The sequence below is a fragment of the Chaetura pelagica genome, unplaced genomic scaffold (genome assembly GCF_000747805.2).
Source record: "Chaetura pelagica isolate M959 unplaced genomic scaffold, ChaPel_1.0 scaffold401, whole genome shotgun sequence".
NCBI classification, from domain to species: domain Eukaryota; kingdom Metazoa; phylum Chordata; class Aves; order Apodiformes; family Apodidae; genus Chaetura; species Chaetura pelagica.
This window is the reverse complement of record NW_009952259.1, coordinates 2,310,307-2,318,377: the sequence shown is the minus strand read 5'-3', so window position 1 is coordinate 2,318,377 and position 8,071 is coordinate 2,310,307. Positions and strand designations below refer to the sequence as shown.

The following is an 8,071-nucleotide window of genomic DNA, read 5'->3' as shown; positions in this document are numbered from 1 at the left end:
GGGGGGAAGTGCCCTTTCTGAGAGCCAGTGAACACAGCTCCTGTTGGGCCCATTTTGTTGCAGAAGCCACTTCTCAGGAGGATCATTTCTAGCATTGTGCAATGTGTTTTCACCTACTATTAGATGAGACTTGTCTGCACCTGCTGACATGCTTCAGCTGGGAAGGTTGAGTGCAGCTTTGTCTCATGAGGCAAGTTGCAAGAACCAGTTTTCTCCAAAAATGATCTAATATTTCTGCAAACAGAATCAGGGACTTTCTGCAGAGTGTGGCCACAGGCTGTAAGCTCATCTCCTGAAAGTTCACCATTCCTGTCCTGGGCAGCAGAAAGAGAAGGTGTGGTGGCACAGATGCAAGGGATGCCACTCTCTTTGTCTTCCCTTCCAGGAGAAGAGGTGCAGTTACTGTGGATGCTGCCCCAAGTCTCAAGGGGTGCTTCAAGGACATGAGTGATCCCAGGTTTTTCTGTGCTTCCCCACCACTGTCACTGCTGGGATGGCAACATAATCACCACCCTTTATGAAGTCTCTCTGCTGACTTTCCATCACCAATGAGAGTTTATCCTCTCATTTGACATGGGGTTTGTTTCTTCCCTTTCAAAATTCCAGCAGTTTTTTTTGTTGCTATTGCTAAAACATATTGAGAGTTGCTAGGGTATTTCTTTGGCCTTTTCCAAATATTATCATCATCATCATCACATCACTAGCCAAAAAAAAACCAGGAGAGGAAGTAGTTGCAGCTATTTCAGAAAACCAAGGACAAAGAAATGAAGAGGAATGCAATATTCATCCCTCTCTTCCTCACAGATTGGGAATGTAAAGTGGAAATATTCCAGGTGCACCCAACAGGAAAGCAGTTATTGAACTGGATGGCAATGCTGTGATACAGGATTATCTGGAGGAGGATTTCTAAAGGATTCCAGCCTCTCTCAGACCCTTTTGTGCACAGAGGAGAGTGTTAAATTCAAATCCTCAGCCATAGCTCCTATCCTTGCTGGCCTGCATGGATTCTATCCAGTAGCAGGACACAGGGATTCCCTTGCTGTGGAAATTACCTGGAGTAAAGCTGGTGTTACTTGATCTCTGCATTTAATGAGCAGGAGGTGAAAGTGCAGTGCCAGGATCCTGGCCAAGAGACTGAAAGGATCCAAACCTTGAGGCAGTGCAGTAACCTGTATGGGCTGAGCTGTGGCCACATCAAATGGAATAGTTCTGGGCTGAGCTGTGGCCACATCAAATGGAATAATCTACCCAGAAGGTTCATCTCATTGCACTGGCCAGGGAGAGGTTATCTGACCTCTCAACGTAAGCACTTATGTGAAGTTAGGCACTGAAAGTCAGGTCTGAAGTGTCTAGACCTAAGTATTGGGCCTTGTAGAGAAAAGGAAGAAAACTTCTGTTGACTGTAGTTCTAAAATAAAGTGTCTGTGCATGCAGGGGGAGAGGGAGGAGGAGAGGGCCTGGGAGATTAGGATATCATTTAAATAATCTAAATATCCAGGCATAACCTTGATCTGTTTCCAACTCTTCAAATGACTGAGTTTGAAATACTCTTGTTTCCTAACTTCAAGTGCCTGACTTTGCAGAACAGCTTCTCTCTAAACAGAACAGGGTAGCACAAGGGGAAGTTACACAGACTGATCAACCTTTCCATTGCTGCACTGCCTATTTGTTGTTCTAATAAGAGAATAATGCCTCCTGTGGCAGAAAGTGATCATGCCCTGAAGTTGCCATGTAGCTTCGATGTAGAAGTGGCAGATGATTCTTTATGAAATGTCTTTATGAAATATCAGCAAGATAACTGCTGACAGGCCCTGTGAAGTCTGAGGCGTGAGAAACAAAAGCTGATGAGAGAAATCCTTTCCCCATGAATGTTACAAAATCTCTCCTATGATGCAGCAACTTCAAGCCTGTGAGGACTGATGTCTCCTTAACTTTTGTACCCAGCACCTTTCTCAGGTTCTCTTTCCATTTATCCTGTTAACAGTTCTAGAAGTTGTTGCCTGTTTACACCCCACAGGAAGCCAAGTGGCAGGTGAGTGCCTGGGTTTTTGCTGCATTGCCCAAGTTGGAGGGAAACTTAAAAAGTGAGATTGTTTGGGTACTGACTGAGCTTTCCTTCCCCTCTGGCAGCACAGGGTCATGCTTCCCACAAACTACCACGCCACAAATAATATGTCATCGAATCATGGAATGGGTTGGGTTGGAAGGGACCTTAAAGATTGTTTTCCAACCCCCTGCATGGGCAGGGACACCTCCCACCAGCCCAGGCTGCTCCAAGCCCCATCCAGCCTGCCCTTCAACACTGCCAGGGATGGGGCAGCCACAGCTTCCCTGGGCAACCTGTTCCAGTGTCACTCCAGGCCTTGGTAAAATGTCTCACTACATCTTTCTTATCTTCCTACTGTCAATTGAATTTTTTCTGAATGATTCTTTATTCTCTTTCTTTATATTTTTTTTCTGGCTTACTCAGCTTAATTAGTATTTTTATTAATTAATTTTTTTTTTTGGCTGTGCTGTTTTCAGAGTCTCCTGGTTCTGGAGAGCTGGGGGTATGTTTTTAGTGGCTGGCTGCTCTGATTATATCTTTTGCTTGCTGGTGTTGTTGAAATTCCTAGCATCACCTATTGCAGAAATCGTTACTCCTGCCCACACAGCAGCAATGAAAGAAGAACTCATTAGGAGGGAAACCACCCATGCAATCCACTGAACTGATTTTCTACCAGCCTAAAATAGCAACCAGAGGAAGGCACAACTGAGCCTTAGATGCTGCTTAGCAGGCAAATCAATGCCCTGTCTTCTTTCTTGCTGTTCACCACAATTCAGATCCTTTTTCAGGGGCAAATTGTGGCAAATTTATTGGCAACTCTCCCTTCTGCCAGCATAAAAGAACAAGTCTAAAAGATAAAATAGTGTATTAGCAGAGAGGGACACTCTGGGTCTAAAGCATGGCAGGAACACAAGCACTACACAGCCCCAGCCTCCTTGGATTAATTACTTGGATGTTCCCTAAATATGGGAACTGGTCATGAAGCCCACCAGTATTCAGGCTGTACTCCATGTGGAGATGTGTAAATATTCTAATTTTAAATTGTAATTCAAATACATAATACATTGAAAAAATTCTCAAAATATTTACTGTGTTTTATTTTAAAACAAAGTTTTTCATCATTTGTGCTGGCTGAGGGAGGCTCCAGTGACCTCACATGTTGGCACACCTAAGGCTTCCTGAAAGAAATCTGAGCTTGCATTCTGTTTTCCAAACTCATGTGGCACCTGAACTGTGAGTGGCCCCATCCTACCAAGTCTCCTAAATGATGGAAGAAGGGGCAAGTTGGGGATTCTTAAAACACAGATGGGCTCCTACAATTGACTGATGATCCTACATCAATGGGGGCTATAACTGGCTGGGGACTGGTCACCACTGGTGTTCCTCTGGGTTCAATTCTCCATCCAGTTCCACTCAAGACATTAATCAGGATGATAATGATCTGGAAGCAGGAGTTGAAAGCACCTTTAGCAAGTTTGCTGGTGCTACCAAACTGGGGGGTGCTGGTGATTCTCTCAAGGGACAAGAAGCCTTGCAGAGGGGTTTAGATAGATGGGAGCACTTGGCAAACAACAATGGCATGAAACGTAACTTGAACTCATCCAGAGAAAGGCAATAAAGCTGGTGAAAGGAAGGAATCTCCTATGAGGAGCAGCTGAGGGCTTTGGGCTGTCTAACTGGGAAGCTGAGGAGCAGCTATAGTGCTCTCCACAGCTTCCTGAGGAGGGGATATGAAGAGGGAGGTGCTGATCTCTTCTCCCTGGGATCCAGAGGGAAGACACCTGGGAGTGGTTCAAAGCTGCAACAGGGGAGGTTTAGACTGGACATTAGGAAGCATTTCTTTATCAAGGGGATGGTCAGACACTGGAAGAGGCTTCCCAGAGAGCTGGTCGATGCCCCAAGCCTCTCAGTGTTTAAGAAGCAATGGCCAATGCCTTTGGTCATGATGTAGGTTTTGGTCAGCCCAGAAGTAATCAAGCAGTTGGACTAGATGATTGTTGTAGGTCCCTTCCAACTCAACAACTCAACTTCTCCTATCCTATCCTCCCACCAGGGTAAAGAAAGCTCCTGCTTGGAGAAAGATGAAGATGCTTGAGCTCCCCATATCTCTCATCTAGCTGATGTTCCTTAGGTCAAGAAATATGTGATGGCCATGGCATGGAGAAAGGAAACTAACAGTGTTCCTTTGTAAATATATTAACAACTTACAAGGTGAAACAGCTCAGTTTGGAAAAATCCATGGTCAGATTTTAACCTGCACACAAGTTCCATTTAGCCCTGCCCCAAATATTTACTTGTTGTTTTTTTTTTCCATTAAGGCTTAATGACTGATCTATTAGCACTAGAGTTCCAAAAAGGTTCACTATGCAGGTATATTGGTTCTCTTCAGCCTAATGCAAGAGAAGGTTGGATTACAGAGCATGAAAACATGGGATATGTGGGAGAACAAGTAGGTGTCGGGTAGATATAAAGTCATAATTTGATGTTCATATTTTTAGCAGCTGAAATCTTATATTGTGAAAAGAGTGGTTGCAAAACATGGAAGCAAAGAGCTGCACTACTGGAAATGTGCAAACGGAGCTTAATGGGGTGTTCCAGTAAAAAACTGAGTAGCTGACAACTTGATGAAAGACCAGTGGTTCAGGTTAATAAAGTGTTTGTTATCAAATGTCTGGTTCCACTGCAATGTCAACAGCAACTCTTGTGATTATCAGTATTTCTGTCAGAGCAATGTCCACAGGCTGACACTAGAGCACTGCCCTGAGGGCTGTACAGACAGGTCCTCTGTGTGGCACTTTCTTGAGTAATTAAAACTTCAGTTACCCAAGGGTTTGACATCCACCTATGAAAGGACTTAATAGCCTGGCTACCATTTTAGGTACTTGAGAGCAGTTCTTCAAATCTAAAGCTTGAGCTAATTTGTTGTGTCTCCTGACACAGCCAGATTCTCAGAGGTATTAATAAATCCCTCTCACTCGAGTTCCCAAAGTTTCTGAATTGAGCCCAGAAGGTGTTTTTTTCCTTGCTGGTTTTTAGTGATTTTTCTTTTAACCTCACACCTGTGGCAGCCTAAGAGCACACACAACTTCCACCCAGCCAAGGAGCTTTCTAGAGGTGGCTGGGCAGCTGGATGCTCAGTGAGCTGAAAAGCAGAGGGTGAAAAAGCTTTTCCTCGCCTGTCTTGCTGATCCAGTGGGAGCTGCAGCTTTACATCAAGAATGAAGCCCCATCCCTGGAACCATTCCAGGTCAGGTTGGATGGGGCTCTAAGCAACCTGATCTAGTTGTAGTAGATGTCTCTGCTCACTGTAGGGAGGTTGGACTAGATGACCTCTAAAGGTCCCTTCCAAACCTTTCTAGGATTCTATCCTGTAATTCCATGACTGGAAAAGAAGGGATTTTTCTGTTTTACTCATTGACCTGTGACTCACTGGGAAGGGGCAAATATCAAGAGGATTTGAACTTATTTCTCTTGTGTATCCCTAGATTGTCGTGGCCATCTGAGCATCCCCAGAAAGGTGGAGAGGAAGATGAAACAGGAAATCTCTGTCATGTTATTGAAGCTATTTAAGCCTGTGCAGGATTTTAGGGTCAGAAAGAGCAGATAAGGAGGCACGAACACAGGACAAGGGGGGCTGAATTCCTCCTTTTTTTTTTTTTTTTTTTTTTTTTTTTTTTTTTTTTCTGAACAGTCAGTGTTGAGTATTTGGTGTAGGAGGGAAGCTACAAGGAACAAGTTCTGCTGTGCTGCCAAAGGTGTGTGCTGCTGCACTGGAGATGGCTTATCTCAGATATTATACCAACATATTCTGTAAAAAAATGACAAGAGCCTAAGGGAAGGCAAAGCCTGGGTGTGAGAAGGAAAAATGTTACCTGACTATCTGCTGTGACAGAGGAGAAGCAAAGAAACATATCAATTACAATGACTATTGAACTTCTTCTTAAGACATCTCACTGCATTCTCAATCATTGGCAGGTGGGTTGAGAAATCAGCTTTAGTCTTTTCACACCTTCTTAGAAAGGCCAAGAGCCATAAAAACTATTTCAACAGCTTGGCTGTGATATATAGGTGAGATTTCTCCTGGATCTTTGGATCAGCATTTCTAACTTGACATATAGATGGCAGAATTAGTACCAAGTGAGAACTTCACTAGCTCAAGCAGCCTCAAAAGCCAATGAGCACTGAGGGAAATAAATAAATAAATAATGCAAGTAGATGTGTGAGAAGTGTTACAAATGTCCAGGAATTAATTCAGATTAAATCCTACAAACCACCAAAAGACACAAACTCAGACAAATCAGTTGCAGCTTTGGTCACATGCTTGGAAAACTCTGCCCTAATGGTGTGCTCCTCTATCTGGGTTGATGTTGATAAGGCCTGTAAATGTGGTTTTTTATGGAATATTAAAAAATAAAATAAAATCATGGACTCAGTTGTGGTTTTATAATATTTTCAAGACTTTGTGGTCTGTTTTGAAAAGAGAAAATTATGTGAATGCTATGTTTGCCTTAGAACTATAGGGAAAGCTGAACCAAGCCTTGTTTTGCAATTGATATTAATTTCCTGGAGTCCCCAAGTCAAGAGTTTGCTTAGAAATTTTACAAACAAGAAGGTGGCAGAGAAGAAAAAGCAGTTTCACAACCTACCAGCAGAAGAGTGGTACAGCACTTGGTGTCTGCAACCCCAGGCTCATCCAAGGCAACAGCAGCATGGAGTGCAGAGCTCCAAGAGCATTGCTGGTGTGAAGGACACTGTGGAAGCTCCTCCACCTGCTCCTTTCCAGCTCTGTGTGCTGGAGAACTGGAAATACAGAAATACGGGTTTTCATCAGATTGTGACCAGCTCTGTGTGCTGGAGAACTGGAAATACATTGTGAATAGAATCATGGAATGGGTTGGAAAGGGACCTTAGAGATCATCTAGATCCAACCCCCTGCATGGGCAGGGACACCTCCCACCAGACCAGGTTGCTCCAAGCCCCATCCAACCTGCCCTTCAGCACTTCCAGGGATGGGGCAGCCACAGCTTCCCTGGGCAACCTGGGCCAGGGTCTCACCACCCTCATAGGGAAGAATTTCCTCCTCATGTCTCACCTAAACCTTCCCTCTTCCACTTTAAAGCCATTCCCCCTTGTCCTGTCACTACCTGCCCTCATAAAAATGTTGTACTTTGGAAACAACACCAAGTTTTTAGGAGGTTGACACGTTGGGTTTCTGGTTGTTTGGGTTTTTTTAATGATTATCATTTTTAATTTAGCATAAGAATGTGCATAACTCATGGTTTTTACAGAGAGGTTCATGGACTGTCGATACCTAAACTGGGCTAGAGAGTAATGTTGTTTTTCTGGTTAGCAACAAGTTTGTCAGAGGTGGGTTTTAAGGGAAGTTTTTCCTGACTTGTCAGAGCCCAGGAAACCTGTCTTGGGAACAGAATGAGCCACCTGAGGGAAAACAAACAAACGAACAAAGCAACCATCCAAACAAACAAAGCCAAAACAAACCGAAAAACCCAAAGCCTTTCAGGCAGTTCCTTACCTGGAAGTAACTGTCGGGATTTGCCGGGGCAGTGAAGGAACAAGGGGGGTTGAGCAGCTGGAGTTGCAGCAGGAGCTGCTTTCAGCCCAGCATCCCTCCCTGTCCCGAAAATCCCAAGGAAAGGGAAAGGAGGAGGGAGCGTGGGCGGGGGGTGGGCGGGGGTTTGTCCCACCCTTATATGTGGTGTGAGGAGCGGGGTGCGGGACAAGGGGGAGAGGGAAGAGAAGAGAAGAAGGAGAGGGAGGAGAGGAAGAAGAGGAGAGGGAGAAGAGGGGGGAGGAGGAGAAGAAGAAGAAGAAGAGGAGAGCGAGAGAAGGAGGAGAGGGAGAAGAGGAAGAGAAGGAGGAGAGGGAGAGGAAGAAGAGGGAGAGGAAGAAGAGAAGGAGGAGAAGGAGAGGGAGAGGAAGAAGAGAAGGAGGAGAAGGAGAGGGAGAGGAAGAAGAGAAGGAGGAGAAGGAGAGGGAGAGGAAGAAGAGAAGGAGGAGAAGGAG

The 8,071-nt window shown here is 44.6% G+C and overlaps 1 protein-coding gene across 1 annotated transcript in view; it reads left to right on the top strand.

Annotated features, from left to right (window-relative positions):
- Positions 1-8,071, top strand: part of LOC104397492 (fatty acid desaturase 1-like) — a 26,973-nt gene that overhangs the window by 7,883 nt on the left and 11,019 nt on the right. The gene's annotated exons all lie outside the window — the stretch shown is intronic.